This window comes from Mesocricetus auratus, unplaced genomic scaffold, assembly GCF_017639785.1.
Source record: "Mesocricetus auratus isolate SY011 unplaced genomic scaffold, BCM_Maur_2.0 Super-Scaffold_100011, whole genome shotgun sequence".
Lineage (NCBI taxonomy): Eukaryota > Metazoa > Chordata > Mammalia > Rodentia > Cricetidae > Mesocricetus > Mesocricetus auratus.
Window position 1 is genome coordinate 41,723,025 of NW_024429195.1, and position 21,322 is coordinate 41,744,346.

The 21,322-nt window shown below is 45.6% G+C and overlaps 1 pseudogene; it reads left to right on the forward strand.

The window, feature by feature from the left end:
- Window positions 1–4,784: 4,784 nt before the first annotated feature.
- Window positions 4,785–17,981, forward strand: LOC110339214 (annotated as a pseudogene).
- Window positions 17,982–21,322: the final 3,341 nt, after the last annotated feature.

The window sequence follows — 21,322 nt, forward strand, 5'->3', positions numbered from 1 at the left end:
TTAGGTTATGTTAATACAAAACCATAACCCTCAGTTCAGAAAGAATAAGACAAGTTGATTCTGGAGCCAAACGTTAGTGATCATGGACAAAGAACACACATTCTGTTTTTTCCAAATCCTATGTTCCAATATGGTAACAATTTCATAAGATTTTCTAGAACTACAACAAAGAAAGTCACAAATTTTGATGTTTTTAAAAAGTGTCTGTAGGACTCAGGCCAGCATGCCAGAGTAAAGCATAAAAATCTCTGTTGTAGGCATCATATAATACCTTAGGATGGTCTTAGTCTCCAGGTTGGTGGAATATTTTTATCTAGTGATGACTAAGACATCAGGTTAAACACAGAGATGGACAATAAGCAGCTGTTTAATGATTAAAGATAGCATAGGAAAATTGGACTCCAGACCACCAACACACCAGCACCCCACAGTCTTAGATGTAGATTAGAAATGGATCTTCCTACTTCAGATTCTTCAGATTCAGCAAAAATCCCCACAGATATGTCCTCCACTTTTTTTTTGGTTTTAGTTAATTTAGTAGTCAAGTTGACAACCAAGAAGAGTCATCACACCTTACCTGTGTGCTTCAACCACTCAGAGAGGACCCTAGGACACTTTGAACCTGCCTGCGGTGACAAGAAAACTTAGTTACATCCCACTGAGCTGAGGTAGGATTTCTCATCCAGCATGTGCAAGGGCCAATTATGGCACATTATTTTAATTTCCATATTATAGTTAAAATAATCAAGTTGTGAATATGGAAAACAAATGAAAACTAATACTATCTAATGCAACCATACTCAGAATAATGAACTCTTTCATTGTTGCAGAGTCTTTGCCATGATGGGTTAAGCTTTGAGGATATACCATTCTATTTTGTATTTAGTACATATTGCTTTCATGAGAAATACTAGCTTCCACCTGAGGCACAGTCTTCATGGTAGGAAGGAAAGATAGCATAGTGTTTAATGTGAAGAAAAATCTGCAACTTCAGGTTAGTACTTAAGTAAGCATAATAGGAACACAGGGTTCCTTTATATTGTTTTTAAATAAAATTTCAGCTAAATCACAAAAAACAGTGAGGAAAGAAAACTGTTTTATTTGTATTCACCAATCAAATCAGCAGCTACTCCTTCACTACTAACCCTTTCAGTCCAACTCCTTGCAGTCCTGAATATGGCTTTATGGTGACTGGAATGAAGCCAGTTCACCTGTTACCTCCTTTCATTGCTTGGTGGGGCGTAGGCAGAGAAAAGGAGTAGGTAAATGAGAGTGTGTTTCCATACCTGCTGTGTGGTCATGTGACACCCGAGGAAGGCCCAAGCTGACCGTAACAACTCCACTCCAGCCACACTAATCTGTCTCCTTGCATCTCCTCCACACACCTTCCTCGGAGTCTCTGTACCTGACGTTCTCAGATGAGACACCATTCCCATCTTCCTCTTCAAGGCTTGCTGTACCTTTTCTTGAATATCTGAAATTTAAATGTCCCTTCCTCTCCCAGGCTGGGTTCCTCAAATGACTCTTCAACTCATGCCTCCTTCTTTCCGTTGATTCTGTTCAATGTGCTACATCTCTTCAGAATATGAATCATGACCTAACATGTTATTTTATAGCTACTATGGGCTTCTTTATTAACAATCCCAGTATTTCTCCAGGCATCCTGCCTGTGCAGGCACCCCAAGACTGCACAGTGCAAAAAAGCTACCGGGATACTCTGCTACACAGCCTGATTAGGAAGCTTGAGTTTGATGACTGTGGCAGCTTCTGAAGTCCTAAGATCTGAATTAAAATCCAAACTTAATGGTCTTGGGAAGGTCGGGCGGGAAGGCCAGGGAACACATTCCTCAGGATTACACTGAAGAAGAGAGGAAGAAATGTATTTGAGGCTGCCTCCAAAACAGGAAATTTATTCAAATATTCACCAGTGGCCAATTCTTTAAGCAGAAAACAAATGTTTTATATTTGGAGAAAAAATAAAATTAAAATTTGAATAAATTTAATGTTTAATCACAGCCTTGATCTTTCTTAATCAGATTGGTCATATCTGTTGCTATCTCTAAACTCAGATTGTATTTCCATTTTTAGTCTGAAAAGTGCTATAAGAGAGAACCAAGTTAGCCAATACTTTTAAGCAATCTAGATAACCCCATTCTGAAACCTGCTCACAGCTATTCTGCTTGCAGTGTACCACTGCTATTGCTGATGCCCTGTCTGTATTGTGTCTAAAAAAGGGACCTCTTTTTGTGGCAGGATAATGACAAGGAAAGGGTAGTAAGGGGGGAAGGGGAAAAGGAGGGAGACAGAGACAGAAACAGTGACAGGAAGAGAAATATCTGGACCACCCCCACCAGAATATGGGTGAGAAAAGGCCATGTTACACAAATTCGAAAGAAGCCATAACCCTCATAGTGCAGTGCTATTGGAGAAAATGCCTTCCATCATAGTTTGCTTGCTATTGCTGTGATAAAACAACATGATAAAAAGCAACTTGGGGAGGAAAGGCTTTATTCAGCTTACAGTTGAAGTCCATCATAAAGGAAACTCAGGGCAGGGACTCAAGGCAGGAACTGAAGTAAAGGCCGTAGAAGAATGCTCTTACTGACTTGGCCCCATGGCTTGTTCAACCTGCTTTCCTTTACAGGTTAGGACCACCTGCCCAGGGTAGCACCATCCACAGTGGGCTGGGCCCTCCCACATCAGTCACTAATGAAGAAAAGGCCCTACAGACTTATCTACCATCCAATCTGATGAAGACTCAGTTTCTCAGCTGTGCCAGGAATTAGACACAAACTCTTTTGTACTTGTCCCTATTGTATGACAGTCTTTTCCTAAAAAGGTCACACACACACACACACACACACACACACACACACACACACACACACACACACACACACCTACTCATCCCAGATAAGGAAACTGTGACAGACTAAAGTAACAAATGCACTGAAGTCCAAGTTAGTGAGCCAATGAGTTTTTATTGGCATTATTAGCTGGAGTGAGGGGCTACTTACTGGAGCAAGAATGACTCAGATGAATATGACCCAACACAGGCAACAGCTCACAAAAAGCTACATCTTGGGAGCTCTTTGCACAACCTGCAGATAGCTCAACATGTCCAAGAACTCTCTCCTTGACTGGTCAGTCTCCTCCACCAGCAGATTCTTTTTATGAATCTAGGTGGAACCTTCCAGAATATTCCCAGTTTCAAATTTCCTAGACACATGACCTTTTATTGACTTCCTGAGTCCATCAATCTTCCCCACCCTCCTGTTTCAATTCTGAGGAAACAGCTGTAGTATACTTTCATTTTTAATAAGGATACCTCTTCCCTTCCATCTTTCTGGCTTGTCTTTCCTTTCCAACGTTTACATAGCAAAGGTTGTCTCCCTACCTGCAATCTCCCATACATTTCAGGGCATTCGCTGAATTTCTTCCAGAGCAAAGGAGAACCTGCTTTGGCAGTATTACATTGATCCACAGGGACCCAGTACAGTATCTGAGAAAGGCACAGATACCTCTGAGTACTATGCTCTGATGTGAAAGTTTCTATGCTTCCAAAGGCTACCAACTAAGTCTAAATCATGAAGCTCATGTGGTCCTAGAAAAAACACAACACCCCTGGACTTTCCCATACCATTCTATTCATTTGCACAACCTCAATTTTCCTTCCATTCTCCAAGATGTCTGCTGGGATGATGGGAACAGAACGTCTCAGATGTGGTTCTAGTGCTACCGTTGTTGCAGATGCTGTTATCCACCTTTTTCTAGTCAACTTTGCCCCACAGGTGTATGCTGGGTCTTGTTTACTTTGACTTCAATTCTAAACCTGTGGGTTGAGATCCCCACAGTGGTCACATGCCAGATATTTACATTAAGATTCAAAACAGATGGGACTGGCATAGGCCCCCTGCCTGCATGTGACATTCATGTAGCTTGGTCTCTTAGTAAGGCTTCTAACAGTGGGAACAGGACCCGTCCCTGGTGCTTAGCTGACTTTTGGTAATCTGTTCCCCATGCTAGATTACCTGGCCCTGCCATGACATAAGGGGAGGAGCTTTGTGCTGCCTCAACTTGACATGCTACACCTTGTGTAAGTCCCTGGGAGGTCTGTCCCTTTCTGAATGAGGATGAAAGAGGAGCAGATAGGGAGGGGTGGATAAAAAAGAGGAGAGGATGATGGAAGAGGACCAAGGGGAAACTGGTTGGTATGTAAAATAGATGAAAAATGTTATTTAAATAAAAAATAATAACAGCAAAATTATAGTTATGAAGCAGAAACAAGATAATTTTATGGTTGGGAATCACCACAACATGAAGAACTGTATTAAATGGTTCCAGCATTAGGAAGTTTGAGAGCCACTGTTCTAACTGCTCTCAACTCTTCCCTATTCATTTACTACAGACAGTTCTGTTCTCAAGGTTATGGAAATAGTATCCCAAGTAAAAAAGCCATTGTCTTGAGTTATAGATCCAAAGAAAAATCCCCACCCATTTGCACTGCTAATCTGAATGACAACCGGTGGTGGGAGGGGGCAAAACTGTTTATACAAACAAGTCAGGATTTTTCAAGAGCTTCTTCAGAAGAGTGAAGAATGATGTTATTCTGCTAAAGTAAAAGACAGACCACAAATACGCTCAGAACATGGACTTCTGACTTAGCTCTGGAACAGAGGCAGTGTAAGTGTAAGCAATTAGTCAAGACTCTAGCCAGGGTAAGGTGAATGTGACAGATGGAGATTGAAACCAGAGTCTCTGATTCCCCCATGGAGACTCTAAGAATGCGTAAGGATGCTTGGGTTGGGGTGATGGGAAAGAGACCCACCAGATCTTGAGAACTCTGAGAATGGACTAGTGAAATACATATCTATTCTTGCAAAGCTTGCTGCTCCCCTGAGGGTGTCCCTTTATTTCATACTATGACTGCAGCCTCAGGAAGCAAAACAAGGTTGATCTTGAGAATCTAAAGAAAAGAAGCTGACTCCAGTCAGGGAAACAGGTTAACTATAGATCTTCTCCTCTCCTTCCGTCCCTCCATCCATTCCCTAGGCTCATGTCCAGCTCTGCAGCAGAACACTCACAACAGACTCACCATGCTGGACAGCCTTATGTCAACTTGACACAAGCTAGAGTTACCTGAAAGGAGGGAACCTTAACAGAGAAAATATTTCCAGAAAATCTGGCTGTAGGACATTTTCTTAATTAGTGATTAATGGGGGGGAGGGGACGTCAGGCCACTGTGTGTGGTACCCTTCCTGGGCTGGTGGTCCTGGTTTTTTTTTTATAAGAAAGCAGTATGAGCAAGCTATGGGGAGCAAGCCAGTCAGAGGCACACCTCCATGACCTCTGCATCAGCTTCTGGCTCCAAGTTTCTGCCCTGTTTGAGTTCCTGTCCTAACTTCCTTCAATGGTGATCAGAGATATGGAAGTATAAGCCATATAAAACCTTTGCTCACCAAGTTTCTTTTTGGTCCTGGTGTTTCATCACAGCAAGTAAAACCCAAACTAAAACCCTCACCCACTTCATCTTTATTGGATCCCATGGATCTCCTCCTCCTAACCTCCGTCCCCATTTATCCCAGCCCCAGACCCCGGTAGGTCCTCTCTGCAAACCCATAGACCACTCTGTCAGGGGAACAAGTAGGCTAACACCAGATCTTCATCTCTTCCTGAATACCTCCAAACCCAATTCCCTCGATTCATCCCTAACTCTACAGCAGACTACCTGCTGAGGACCCCTCCCCCCTGGCCACATCTCCAGTGGATCCCACAGATCTACCCATCCTAACTTCTCACCCCCTATTTGCTTTATCCCACTTGCTAGCTCCTAAACACTGCCTGCTAACACACAGGCCACTCTAGCAGTGAATCAGGTAGGCTAACTGCAGACCTTCACTTCTTCCGCCAATCCTCCAATCCCTTAGTCTCATGCCCAGCTCTGTAGCAGATCACCTGCAGCAGCCTCTCCATGCCTCAGCTCAGGTAGATTTCACAGATCCTCCCCTTCTAACCTCACTTCCCTCATTCATGGCTTTGTCATACCTGCCAACTCCAACAGACCCTCCCTGGGAAACCACAAGCCAACCTGGGGAGGAAGATAGGCTAATGGCAGAGTTTTTCACCTCTCCCTACATTCCTCTAAGTCCAGTAACTCAGTCTCGTCCTCAGCTCTTTTTGTAAACCCTCTGCTGTGGCCTCTCCTCTCTCTCCACCTCCATCCCAAGGTGACTAAGTGTATATAGTATGCCCCGTTTTTCTCTCCCTTGTGAAGCCAGTCTTCCACTCCAGCCCATCCCCATTCCTAAGTCTCAGGTACCAACACACCAAAACATATTTTACCTGGAACCCATAATGCCCATACCTATCAGTATCCCAAATTTCCCTATGGGAAACACACAGCCACCACACGCTCCAAGAACCAAAGAGCGAACAGAAACCAAGCAAAAACCTATTCAGCAAAGACAAGATCAGATATTACTACCTAGAATCACAATCGTAAAATCACGATCAATAACAGTCGGGACATTATCTCTCCACTACAGTCCAGTGTCTGAATATTCCAATTCTTTGTAAATGCAAGTAAAAGACTTTAAAACATATGACCTTTATACATATGGTAGAGGTCCTTACACAAGAAAAGAGCAAATCCCTTAAAGAAACCTATGAATATGCAAACAGTGTAAGGAAATGAATAAAAACATTCAAGAGCTGAAGGTAGAAATAGAATCAATAAAGAAAGCCCAAGGGGCTGGAGAGATGGATCAGAGGTTAAGAGCAATGGCTGTTCTTCCAGGAGACCTGGGTTCAATTCCCAGCACCTACATGGCAGTTTAAAATCGCCTGTAACTCCACCTGCAATGGATCCACACTCACACCAATATACATGCTGGCAAAATACAAATGCACCTAAAATAAAAACGAATAAATAAATTAAAAAGAAAATCCAAACTGAGGGAAATGTGGAAAAGAAAAATACAGGAATTCAAACAGTAACCATATAAGCAAGTTTCACTAACAGAATACAAGAAATGGAAGAGAGAATCTCAGACTTTGAAGACATGCTAGAAATGGATACATCAGTCAAAGAAAATATTATATCTAAAAATTCCTAGCATAAGACATCCAAGAAGTCTAAAATATGATGATAAAACCAAATCTAAAAACAATAGGAACAGAGGAAGGAGGGGGAAAAAACAGATCTAAGGCAATATGTATGTATGTATGTATGTATGTATGCATGTGTAATGTATGTATGCATGCATGTATGTATATCATCATAGAAGAAAATTTCTATAACCTAAAGCAGGTATGGAAGCAGGACAAGAAGCATATAAAACAACAAATAGACCAGACCAGAATTAAAATAGACTTTCAACGGAGACTTTAAAAGTCAGAATGATCTTGAATCCCAGGCATCATCCTGGGAATCCAGCATGGGACTGATCAAGACCCCCTGAATGTGAGTGTCAGTGAGGAGGCCTAGGTAATCTATTGAGCCTTGGGCAGCAGATCAGTACCCATCCCGAGTATACACACGGACTTTGGACTCCCATCTAACAATGTGAGGTGCACTCTCACCCTGAACTCTTGGGGAAGGGTCTAGGCCCTGCCCTATATGAAATGACAGATTATGGACACCCCCATGGAGGGCCTCACCCTCCCTGGGGAAATGAGGGGATAATGGGGGGGGTGTTGGGGGGAGGGCACGGGAGGAGGGGAGGGAATGGGAGAGTGACCTGGAACTGACTTGTGAAGCAACCTTGTTTCTTATCTAAATTTAAACTGAAAAATAAATAAATAAATAAAAAGTCAGAATGACCTAGACAGATGTCCTGAAGATGCTAAGAGACCAGACTATTATATCCAGCAAAACTCATAACCACCATAGATGGAGAAAATAAGGCATTCCATGATAAACCAAATTTAATCAATATCTATCTACAAACTCAGCCCTACAGAATGCTAAAAGGAAAATTCCAACCAAAAGAGGTTAACTGCAACCAAGAAAATACAGGGAATAAATAAACCCTTGACCACCCTCTCCCCTGGGAGCAGCTGCAGCAGCAGGATGGGAGCCCAAGCCGCACAGCCACTGCCACAGGGCCGAGTCGTGCAGGACCAGGCTGCGCTCTCCCGGTGTGCCCATAAGCTCGCATGCTGAGGGGCTCCAGGGTGTAGCTGTGCGACCATGCGACCACCTGGCGCTGCTTCTGGCCTCCTCCGGCCTCCGGCCGTGGGCTGCCGCAGCTCCGCCTCCGCCACACAGATTAGCAAAACACCTATGGAAGGAGGCCGAAACTCAACACAATAATTCTGACACAGAAGAGCAAAAGAAAACCATAGGCAAAATTGCCACATGATTAGAATTGAGAAGAGCAGCATTACAGTCCACACAGTCCAAATGAAAGACCCCGGCCCACACAGGCAAGCTGAGGCTCATGGAAAATTCCGTTTCCCCCACAGCTGAATAGTCATTTTTTTTATCAGAAGGGAACTCTGCCCAGGGACACAGGTGTCTATAGCCAGCCCAGCAAGATTGGGCAAGCACAGGGACCTATTGTTCCTCAGATAGGGCCAAGGCCGAGACTTGAGTTCTGAGAGAAACCTTAATTGCCCTCGTTCTGAGCCCCCGCCTCATTTAAATTGCCCAATCAGGGTCCCGTAACTAGGCTTCTCGCTTCTGTATTGCGCTTTTTGCTATAAAAGAACCCCTGAGTCCCCAGCTCGGGGCTCTCAGTCCCGAGACTGAGATGCCCCGGGTACCCGTGTATTATCAATAAAGCCTCTTGCTGTTTGCATCCAAGCTCGTGGTCTTGGTGTTCCTTGGGTTCGGGTCTCCCTCCCGTAGAAGTCCCCCGCTTGGGGTCTTTCATTTGGTGCATTGGCCGGGAAACGAGACCCCGCCCAGGGACCACCGACCCACCTCTGGGAGGTAAGAGTTGTCCGGACTAAATTTCTGTTGTTTCTGTTGTCTGCTGTCTGTCTGTCTATGCCTGTTGTTTTATTGCGCCTGCGTCTGTAATATACAGCTGTATACATCTGTATCTGGTGGCACCGACCGCAGCTCTAGGACACGATCTGCCTCGTCTGTTTGGGGCCCCGTCTGTTTGGGGCAGATGTCAATCTGCCCCGTCTGGAGTTCTTAGGGAACTCGTCTGTTTGGGGCCCCGTCTGTTTGGGGCAGATGTCCATCTGCCCCGTCTGGAGTTCTTAGGGAACTCGTCTGTTTGGGGCCCCGTCTGTTTGGGGCAGATGTCCATCTGCCCCGTCTGGAGTTCTTAGGGAACTCGTCTGTTTGGGGCAGGTCTGTATCTGGAGCTGGAGTTCTTAGGGACTCGGTTGTTTGGGGTAGATGCCTAGGAATCTGCCCCGTCTGTTTGGGGAAGTCCCGCTGGCCGAGGGAGTTTCCATCCTGATAGGGGACAAGGATGGGAGCACAAGGCCCCCGTCCCCGATCTGAATTTGCTTTTGACTTTCGTCAAAGCCGCGCAGCGAAAATCTGTTTGTTTTTGTTTCTTATCTGTTCGTCCGTCTTAATGTCGTTTGTCATCGCTCTCGAGAAAATGGGCCAGACAGTTACCACTCTGCTTAGCCTGACCTTTTCACATTGGCAACAGGTCCAGGAGTACGCTCGTAACCGGACTGTCGATGTGCGCAAGAAGCAATGAATCACCTTTTGCTCTTCTGAATGGCCAACTTTTGATGTTGGCTGGCCACGAGATGGCACCTTTAACCCTCAAATTATTTTCCAGGTGAAAGAGAAAGTCATGGATCCTGGACCCCAGGGCCACCCGGGCCAAGTACCCTATATAGTTACCTGGGAAGTGCTGGTCTATGACCCTCCTCCCTGGGTGCGCTCCTTTGTACACCCAGGAGGTCACTACTCCTCCTCTCCCCACCCCCTGGCCTCCGGACTGCGAGGCCGCAGGGAGCAGCCGCTCCGGATTCCACTGCCCTGCCTCCGGACGGGCCATGATGGCCAGTTGCAGTACTGGCCGTTCTCTGCCTCAGATCTTTATAACTGGAAAAATAATAACCCCTCCTTTTCAGCAGATCCTGTGAGAATGACTGATTTATTGGAGTCGGTTCTTACTACCCATCAGCCCACCTGGGACGATTGCCAACAGCTTTTACAGGTCCTCCTCACTTCGGAGGAGAGACAGCGGGTCCTTCTTGAAGCCCGGAAAAATTGTTCCTGCGGCAAATGGACAACATATGCAGCTTCCAAATGAAATTGATGCTGTTTTCCCCCTTGACCGCCCAGACTGGGACTTCACCACTGAGGCAGGTAGGACCCATCTATTATTGCCAGTTGCTTGTAGCGGGTCTCCGGGGGTGTCCTACAAATTTGGCCCAGGTAAGACAGATAGTTCAGAAGGCAGAGGAATCGCCAGCTACATTTTTTAGAAAGACTTAAGGAAGCTTACAGAATGTATAACCCATATGACAGGGGTATAAGCTCAGAGAGAGAGAAAAGAGGGAAACAGAATGTCAGAGACAGGAAATGAGAGAGAGGGAGATAGAGAGGGACAAAGGGGGCCTCACTTAGAAAGAAGGACCTTTCAGAGACCCAAACCCCCTGCCGGTCCCCCTGGAACACTCCCCTGTTGCCAGTCAAGAAGCCAGGAACCAATGACTATAGGCCGGTCCAGGACCTCCGGGAAGTCAATAAGCGGGTTGAGGACATACACCCCATGGTCCCCAATCCCTATAACCTCCTGGGTGGACTGCCACCTGACTATGTTTGATACTCAGTCCTGGATTTAAAGGATGCCTTCTTCTGCCTGCGGTTACACAAAGACAGTCAGCCACTGTTTGCCTTTGAATGGCAGGATGCAGACCTGGGAATCTTGGGACAACTTTGACTGGGGGGAGAGCCAGGAGAAAGCCTTCATGGACATCAAGAAGGCTCTGCTCAGCTCCCCAGCTCTGGGGTTACCTGATCTGACTGAACCCTTTGACAAATTGACGTTGGGGCAGCCTTTGACTATCTATGCTCAGGCAGCCACCGGGCCGCTGGCTCACCAATGCCAGGATGACCCATTACCAGACTCTGTTGCTGGACAAGGACCGAATTCACTCCGGGGCTCCGGTGACCCTGAACCCCGCCTCGCTACTCCCCCTCCCGGGGAAGCAGAGACTCATGACTGCTTGCAGGTCCTGGCTGAGGTCCATGGGGCGAGAGCTGACCTCACGGATCAACCCCTTCCCAACCCCGACCATGTCTGGTTCACGGACGGAAGCAGCTTTGTAAATCAAGGGGAAAGGAAAGCCGGTGCTGCATTGACAACTGAGTCAGAAACAATTTGGGCCGAGGCCTTGCCGCCAGGAACATCGGCCCAACGAGCAGAACTGATTGCTTTAACACAGGCCCTGAGACTGGCAGAAGGTAAGAAACTCACTGTCTACACAGACAGCCGCTATGCTTTTGCCACCGCTCACATCCATGGTGAAATTTATAGGCGAAGGGGGCTATTGACCTCAGAGGGCAGAGACATTAAAAACAAAAAGGAAATCCTGGCCCTCTTAGAGGCTCTGCACCTCCCAACCGCCCTCAGTATCATACATTGCCCAGGGCATCAGAAAGGCGACAGCCCCGTTGCCCGGGGAAACCGGAGGGCAGACCTGGCCGCCCGGGAGGCTGCCCTGACCTTGGAAAGCAGCAGTCACCTCCTCCAGGCGGCTGTAGTCCCTGTAACTAATGAGGCTTCCGAAAAGACCTCCCCGTCATGGGACTATGAGATAAAAGACATCAAGGCCATGAAAAGACTGGGGGCAACCCGAGTACATGATGGTCTCTGGACCTATCAAGGAAAAACTGTCCTTCCCCGCCTAATGACTAGATATCTGGTTAACAGCCTACACAAACTCACTCATTTGAGCTCCAGGAAAATGAGAGAACTGTTAGCCCGGGAAGAAAATACTTGCCACCTGTTGGGAATAGAAGAAATACTAAAACAAGTGACTGAGCAATGTGATGCCTGCGCCCGCGTCAATATGACCAGGCTAAAGCTACCCATGGGAACTCGAGCTCATGGGCACCGGCCTGGGGTGCACTGGGAAATAGATTTCACAGACCTCCTGGTTTTTGTTAACACCTTCTCGGGATGGACTGAAGCCTACCCCACCAAGCACGAGACAACAAAGGTGGTCACCAAGAAACTTCTTGAAGAAATCTTCCCCCGTTACGGAATGCCACAGGTATTGGGGACAGACAACGGGCCTGCCTTTGTTTCTCAGGTAAGTCAGTCTGTGGCCACCTTGTTGGGGATTAATTGGAGATTGCATTGTGCTTACTGACCCCAAAGCTCAGGACAGGTAGAACAAATGAATAGAACCATTGAGGAGACTCTAACTAAATTACCGCTTGCAGCTGGCACTAAAGACTGGGTCCTCTTGCTCCCCCTTGCCCTCTATTGTGCCCGGAATACACCGGGCCCCCATGGCCTCACCCCATTTGAAATTCTATATGGAACCACCGTTCCCTTTGTTCAGTTCTTTGACCAAGATATTTCTGACTATGCCAATTCCTCCTCTCTTCAAGCTCACCTGCAGGCACTCCAGCTGGTTCAGCAGGAAGTCTGGAAGCCTCTGGCCCAAGCCTACCGAGACCAGAGGAGACACCCTATTGCCCCCCCACTCCTATTACATGGGAGACAGCGTTTGGGTCCGGCGCCACCAGGCTAAGAACCTTGAACCTCGCTGGAAGGGACCATACACGGTCCTGTTGACCATCCCTACTGCTCTCAAGGTGGACGGGATTGCTGCTTGGATACATGCCTGGCACGTAAAAGCTGCCTTCCCTGAGGATCCGGACCCAGGATGGAAAGCTCAGCGCACTCAAAATCCTCTAAAAATAAAACTTACCCGCTCCTCTCCCTCCTGCTAATAGCCCTCCTCATAAAATCAGACACTGGTGTGGCCTCCAGTCCCCATACCGTTTATAAATTAACCTGGGAGGTTCTCTCCCAAGTGGGGGAGGTCATTTATGCTGTCACGGAACCACATGCACTTGGGACATGGTGGCCTACTCTATGGCCTGAATTTTGTGATTTGATAGCAGGGTTGGACACTTGGGACATTCCCCATTGCCACCCAAAGGCATGCGCCAGTGGTTCCCACTTTTACAGACGTCGACGTGCACTCATGGACTCCAGAAAAACCACCCCCGGGTGTGTTGATCAAAGAGCCAGAGAGCAGCTAAGTTCAAAGGACTTCTATGTCCACCCCCGAGATGGGCATGCCTGGCAACAGGCCCAGAAATGTGGGGGACATGATTACTTTTTCTGTGCAGCTTGGGGGTACGAGACCACAGGGGACGCATATTGGAGGCCGTCCTCATCCTAGGATAAAATACAAGTACGCAGAGGCTGGGACAAAGGACAATCTGGAATGATAGGTATGCCTCTTGCCATTTCCTTCACTGCGCAGGGAAAGCAAGCCCCGGACTGGCAGACTGGGTATACTTGGGGTTTGCGTTGGTATCTGTACGGGCCAGACAAGGGGGTAATCTTCAAAATCAGATGTAAGGTGGCTCCTGTCAATCCACAGGCCATAGGCCCTAATCAGGTCCTTGCTGATCAAAAGCAGCCTAGCCTACTCTGCCCAAGGCTGATACCAGGCCCCTGACCCTGCCTAAAACCACAGCTGCTCCCGCGCCTACAGAAAGCACTCCCAAACCCCCCTCCTCAGGTCCCCCCCTTAAAGGCACGGGAAATAGAATATTAGCCCTGATCCAAGGGACATATGCCACTCTGAATTTAACTCGCCCAGATAAGACTAAGGAATGCTGGCTTTGTCTGACTCCGCAACCTCCCTATTATGAAGGCTTAGCGGTTGTGGGCAAATATACAAATCAGGCCACAGCCGAGGCTCTTTGTGGGACAGCCATGCAACATAAATTGACCATCTCAGAAGTGTCTGGAGAGGGGCTATGTATAGGTAAAGTCCCCGCTACGCATCAAGGACTATGCAATGCTACTGAGCCTTTGCCCCAAAGTAGCCGCTACTTGATAGCCCCCAGTGGGACATATTGGGCCATGCATCTTAAACAGACTGACCCAGTTCATAAAAGAAAGGCTATTGGTTGTATAATCACTGGTCTTGACTCAGCAATACCAGCAGCTAAAGCAAAGGGATCTCGAGATGGCAGAAACCTCTGAATGAAAGATTTCATTCAGTTACAAGAGCAATGGGGGAATGAAAGACCCCGGCCCACACAGGCAAGCTGAGGCTCATGGAAAATTCCGTTTCCCCCACAGCTGAATAGTCATTTTTTTATCAGAAGGGAACTCTGCCCAGGGACACAGGTGTCTATAGCCAGCCCAGCAAGATTGGGCAAGCACAGGGACCTATTGTTCCTCAGATAGGGCCAAGGCCGAGACTTGAGTTCTGAGAGAAACCTTAATTGCCCTCGTTCTGAGCCCCCGCCTCATTTAAATTGCCCAATCAGGGTCCCGTAACTAGGCTTCTCGCTTCTGTATTGCGCTTTTTGCTATAAAAGAACCCCTGAGTCCCCAGCTCGGGGCTCTCAGTCCCGAGACTGAGATGCCCCGGGTACCCGTGTATTATCAATAAAGCCTCTTGCTGTTTGCATCCAAGCTCGTGGTCTTGGTGTTCCTTGGGTTCGGGTCTCCCTCCCGTAGAAGTCCCCCGCTTGGGGTCTTTCACAAAGAAGAATTTAAACTGGAGGCCCTGAAGAAGCTAGAGCCAATCCTGAAGAATATTCTTACATATAACAAAGAATTCCCATTTGATGTTCAGCCTATCCAATTAAGACGAATTTTAGCATCTGGTGAAGAAGAGAATCTGGAATTTGAAGAAGATGAAGAAGGTGGATCTGGAACAGGACTTCCTGATTCTTTTTCTGCTGGAGTTCCTGGTACTTCATTGCCGCGGTTGCCATCAGAACCAGGGATGACGTTACTATCAGAATTGAGAAAATCGGTCTGAAAGATGTGGGGCAGTGCATTGAACCCTACATTACAATCAGCATGAAGGATTTGAATGGCATGGATTTAACTCCTGTACAAAATAGTCCTGTGGCTTCAAGTGAAAGGGGAAAACTAATAAAAGCCCAAAACTTGGACTCCAAAGCCCAGATAGGAAAACTCTTAAGTTTCTCTGAGTTCCCAAAAGGCAGCCCAACAAAGAGGATCAGATAGTTATCAATTCACAGTTGTAAAAATCCCCAGCCCAGGAGGTAATTAACAACCCTGACCCAGGAGGTAATTTACAAATTCATTTCCTCTGCAGCATCCCCCTTAATTTAATCTTGCCCGAAGCATACAAACATTATTCCATCCTGTGTAACTACGGAAGCTTTATAATTCTGTGTAACCACAGAAGCTTTGTAATCCTGGGGCTTCTAGCCCTACTAATTTCCCCTATAAATGCACCCCTCAACCGAGCATTGGCGGCGCATGCCTTTAATCCCAGCACTCGAGAGGCAGATGCAGGTGGATCTCTGAGTTCGAGGTCTACATAGTGAGTTCCAGAACAGCCTCTAAAACATTACAGAGAAACCCTGTCTCAAAAAAACAAAAAAGAAAAAAAGCACCCCTCAGTCAGAAGCAGGCACTCTGTTTGTTCCCATATGAGTGGAGTCCTTGCTGCTGCTCATATCTTCCAATCAATAAAGAAACCTTTGTCCTTGCATTAAGTGTGTCGTCTCCTTGGCTCTGGGATTTTTGGGGTTCCGCGATCTGGGAACAACACAAGAAAAGAAGATACATATGTTCATTTTAATGTGGACATTGAGCTCCAGAAGCATATTGAAAAATTAACTAAAGGTCAGCCATCTTCTTCGAATTCAAACATTAAAAGCCTAAAAAGAAGTTCACCAGCACCAAGTGTTATGCCTTCATGGAGATGGACGAAATTAATGCAGGGAAAAGGGGCCAGTCAAAGAAACACACTCTGAGCAGAGCCAAAGAAACACACTTTGGCCCTGCAACCAGAACCAAAGTATGTACCCTGACCCTGAAACCAGTGCCAAAGGAACACACTTTGTCCCTGGAATCAGAGTCAGTGAAAGAAATGCACCCTGGCCCTAAAACTGGAGCCAAAAGGCTAAAAAGGACCAGAGAAAGAAACACACTTTGGCCCTGAAACCAGAGCCAAATCTGACCTTAATCCTGTGCAGAAAAGTAACCAATCCTCGAGCAGCGCTCTAGCCAATCTGAGCTCAGCACTGAAATCAGACCAGTCCCTACCCTGGAAAAACTTAACCGCCCCCAAGAATCCCTATATAAACCCTGTGTATGTTCAACTTGGCTGGTCCAGCTGCCTTCCAATAAACCCCTTTGGATGAGCTTTGGGTGAAGATCTTCTTTTGCTACAGCGACGGAGCAGAGGCCACCCTAGGCAGAGCAGAGCAAGCAGAGGCAACCCTGGGCAGAGCAGAGCGAGCAGGGCTGTAACACTTTCCCCGAAACCTTCCCTTGGCAGAGCCGAGTTGTTACACTCAGCTCCCAGCTCCCGGCTCTCCGCTCTCTGCTCTCCAGGAGCAGAGCTGAACTATAGCAACTTAGTCCAAGAAACCTCCTGCTGAGCAAAACTGCAACACTGGGCGAACATCCCCAGCTGGAAGGCCCTGTGCTGAAGCAGAGCCAATACACTGGGGAAGCCCTTCTCTGAAGCAAGGCTGTAAGCAGCTAAGCTTACTGCAACCTGTGGTGGTCCTTGGCTCCCGAGCTCCAGGATACCTTTCCATCTGAGCTGTGTAACACGCAGTATTCTGTGACTCCCGAGTGCCAGAATACTTGACCCACTCCTGTTCTATCCTGTCCCAACCCATCCCGAAACGCTTACAATTAAACATGTCATAGAATTATACAAGAAATGTCCATTCATACAACAAAGATGTCTGTTCCACTATGTTCATAGCAGCTTTACTTGTAATAGCCAGAACTTGGAAGCAACCTAGATGTCCCTCAACCGAAGAGTTGATAGAGAAAATGTGGTACATTTACACAATGGAGTACTATTCAGCAGAAAAAAACAATGGAATCATGAAATTCGCAGGCAAATGGATGACACTAGAAGAAACCATCCTGAGTGAGGTAACCCAGTCACAAAAAGAGAAACATGGCATGTACTCTCTCATATATGGATTTTAGACATAGATCTGGGGAGTGCCAGCCTACAATCCTATGGCCAGAGGGTCTGGGAAACAGAAACTTCATTTAGTAGCTGATAGAAGAAGAGGCAGACTCCCTTGGTTAAGTACTGAGCTGAACTCAAGAAAGCCAGTAACAGAGAGGGAGGACTGATGATCAAACAGATTAAGACTGGGCTGGTTTAACCCCCAGAAACAGCTGACCAGACAAAGGTTAACTCTTGAATCCCAGGCATCATCCTGGGAATCCAGCATGGGACTGATCAAGACCCCCTGAATCTGGGTGTCAGTGAGGAGGCCTAGGTAATCTATTGAGCCTTGGGCAGCAGATCAGTACCCATCCCAAGTATACACACGGACTTTGGACTCCCATCCAACAATGTGAGGTGCACTCTCACCCTGAACTCTTGGGGAAGGGTCTATATGAAATGACAGACTATGGACACCCCCATGGAGGGCCTCACCCTCCCTGGGGAAATGAGGGGATAATGGGGGGGGTTGGGGGGAGGGCACGGGAGGAGGGGAGGGAAAGGGAGAGGGACCTGGAACTGACTTGTGAAGCAACCTTGTTTCTTATCTTGTATCTAAATTTAAACTGGAAAAAAAAAACGCTTGCTTTGTAAAAAAAAAAAAAAAAAAAAAAGAATTATACAAGAAACCCACTGACTTTAAAAGAAAAAAATTACAATTGTTGACCAAGAAACCACTTTATCTTCATCTACATCAAACTTTGCACAAGGAATGATCCTGATACAAATAACCTGGAACTTATGTGAATTTTACCACTCAGAAACCATCATAGCTCTGTGTAGCATATCACTCATCAACAGGCAGGAAATGAGCCCTAACCATGCCAGTTGGCCAGCAAGTTCATTGCAAAGCCAGACCCCAGAACTCAAAAGTTCAGCACATCACTAACATATTGAATACAGGTTTACTGTAGATTTTGAAACATTTTTACTTTTCTATTAACTGTGCAATTCATTGTCTATTCTGTCCTTACCACTACTCCTCCACTGCTTCCCGGACAGTACTATTGTGGTAGATGTGCTGAACTTCAGACAATGCAGCAATAAGACTGTGCTAGAGTTTACATTTCTGCTCACCTTTGCTCCAATATGCTCTTCTGGCTTGAATATCACATTCTGGGTTGAGGTGGGGATAATTGCTGAGAGGAATTGAACTAGTTACATTGTCTAGTAAAGTCTGTCTGGAAGCTTATAGATACTTCTTTAGAAGTGGCCTACCTGAATGCCATAGATATCCTGCATAGAAAGTGTGCCCTGGCCAGTTGGGAATCCCCATGGAGTGTTCCCTGGATGATCAGATTGGTTTCCTGAAATGAACACATGTATAGTCAGGTGCTCTTCTCTGTCACACTGCTATTCTTCCTGGTAGATTCTGGGGCTGACACTGGAACCATCTCAGAGTAACTCCAGGTTTTAAAGATGTTTACAGTATTTTTTTGAATTGCATCATTTAGGAAGAGTTGAGTCAGATGTTAAAGTACTGCAGGTAACTGCTGCTTCCTGATAACCCATTGTGAGACCATAAGACTTCATACCTCTCCTTAGTATGCAAAATCTGGAAAGATAGTTTATTTTTTAATATAAGTAGAATCACCATTTAGTTCCTATTTAGATATACAGTCATTCATTCTTTTGGAAAATATGCAGGTCATTCATTATTTTAAATTGACTATTTTCTTGCGATGTACGAGTCATAAATAAAACTTTCATATAGCACATGATGGATAGTTGTTACACAGAACATTAAGATTTGTGAGGGGCCGTCTGTGGGTTAGACATAGAACCCACGTATTTTAATATTCACTTTCCAATGAACAGGGCATGGATGGACTGCACTGTCAGTACTGGGCCTGTTTTTAAATAGTATAACCTCATCACACCATTCAATATATTTGCTTTTTAAGTAAGTAATCTCAATGAAGATGTGTTAACCTTGCCCTCCAAGAGATGTAGTCTTCACTTTCAGCACCTACTAGTTACTGTTTTCTAGATGGATGTTATAAAAGCTGTATTTCAGGCTCAACCTGAAAAAAGTCCACAGCCAAATTAATCTTTATTTGGATTATTTCCAAATGCTGAAATAGGTACAACTATACTAGCACTAGGAGAATTTGCCTTCAATTAACTCATCATCGGACTCCTAAGCTTTGGGTTGTGGAGCCAAAGACTGTAAGCTTCTCAAGGGGCAAGAGCCATGGGAAGGGTCTAAGATGCTTGGCAGTACTCTGTACCTAGGGAGTACTCAGTACCCCAGACAGTACTGTGTACCTGGGGAGTACTCAGTACACTGGGCAGTACTCTGCACCTGGGGAGTACTTAGTACCCTCTGTCTGATGTTGCTGACTAGGCCTAAAAATAAGCTACTATTATTAAAATATGACAAAGACAAAAAAAATAAAAAAATAAACCCTTGGCCAGAAAAGTCAAAAGAAGGCACACACACACACACACACACACACACACACACACACACACACACACACCACTACTACCAGTACCAAAAACAACAACAAAATAACAGAAATTGTTATATCTCTCAACATCAATGGTTTGGATCAATTTATCTGCATCCAAGAAACACACCTTAACAGCAAGAATATATGTCACCTCAGGATAAAAGGTACTGGTTCTTTGTGAAAAATCAGTAAGACCGGCAAGCCCTTATCCAAATAAACTAAAAGATGGGGAGAGAACATACAAAGTAACAAAATTAGAAACAAAAAGGGTAGACATAACAACAGACACCAAAGAAATACAGGAAATCAGCCGGGCGGTGGTGGCACACGCCTTTAATCCCAGCACTCGGGAGGCAGAGGCAGGCGGATCTTTGTGCGTTCGAGGCCAGGCTGGACCAATAGCCTCCGAAACAATACAGAGAAACCCTGTCTCGTAAAAACCAAAAAAAAAAAAAAAAAAGAAATACAGGAAATCATATGGACATGCTTAAAAAACGTGTACCTCACAAAATTGGAAAATCTAAAAGAAATGGATAACCTACATGTGCCTTAACAGAAGAAGGGATAAATAAAATGTGGTGCATTTATACAATAGAGTGCTACTCAGCCATTTTAAAAAGTAGCATCATGAAATTTGAAGGCAAATGGATGGAACTAGAAAGACAACATCCTGAATGAAGTATCCCTGACTCAGAAAGATACGTATGGTATGTATTTGCTTACATGTGGATATTAGCTGCGATGTTAATGATAACCAAGCTACAATCTATAGAACTACAAATATAGGTATAAATAAAGGACTAGAGAAAACAGATGTATCCTGTTAGTAAAGGGAAATAGAACCTATAGTTATGGATGGAGGCTGTGATGAAAGCATCAAGTAAGGAGGGAGAGGGGTTAAGGGAAGGAATACGGAGAATGATGTCTAAAATTAAGGGCATTTGAGGGATAGTATTGAAACCTAATACAGTAGAAGCTTCCTAAAATACATACATATATGAAGGTATTCTAAATGAAATTTCTAGATAATAGGGGGACAGATTCTGCACTGGCCATCTCTTGTCACCAAACTTCCAGTACTAAGATTGGGTTACACCTTATTGAGTTGTTGACCAAAGGGGCACCATGGGAATCCCCAAACCACCCAGACTATTGCTAAGACTATAGCTTACTTGTCACAAACTGACAGAAAGGCTCCAATACTGAAGGCAGCACCTACACAACTTATTGAAGAAGGAGATGTTGATCTGGTGCCTACATAGAGCTTTCACCCTATGTTCTAGTGTCTTTAGTACAGGAGGGTACTCTACATGCTATCAAAAGAGAACTATAAACACTAATCAGCCTCAAATTCTTTGTCTGCAATTCTATACTAACAATGGTTGCACAAAGCTTGTGAGAGTAACCAACCAATAATTGATCTGATTTAGGGCCCACTCCATGAGATGACACACATTTCCTACAGTGTGTGGGTGACCAATATTCTGAGACTAGATAGCCAGGTATCTAGGGCAGTGTCAAGTAATGCTGATCTAAAACAAGGGGGAGGGTTAATGATAGAATAACTCCTAATAATATCCTGCAATACTCATGCCAATGCCTGCTTAGCTATTATCAGAGAAGTTCCCTCATGCATTAGATGACAACAAATGTAAAGACCCACAGCCAGACATTATGTAAAGTATGAGAGGCCTTGGAACACTCAGTCCTAAATG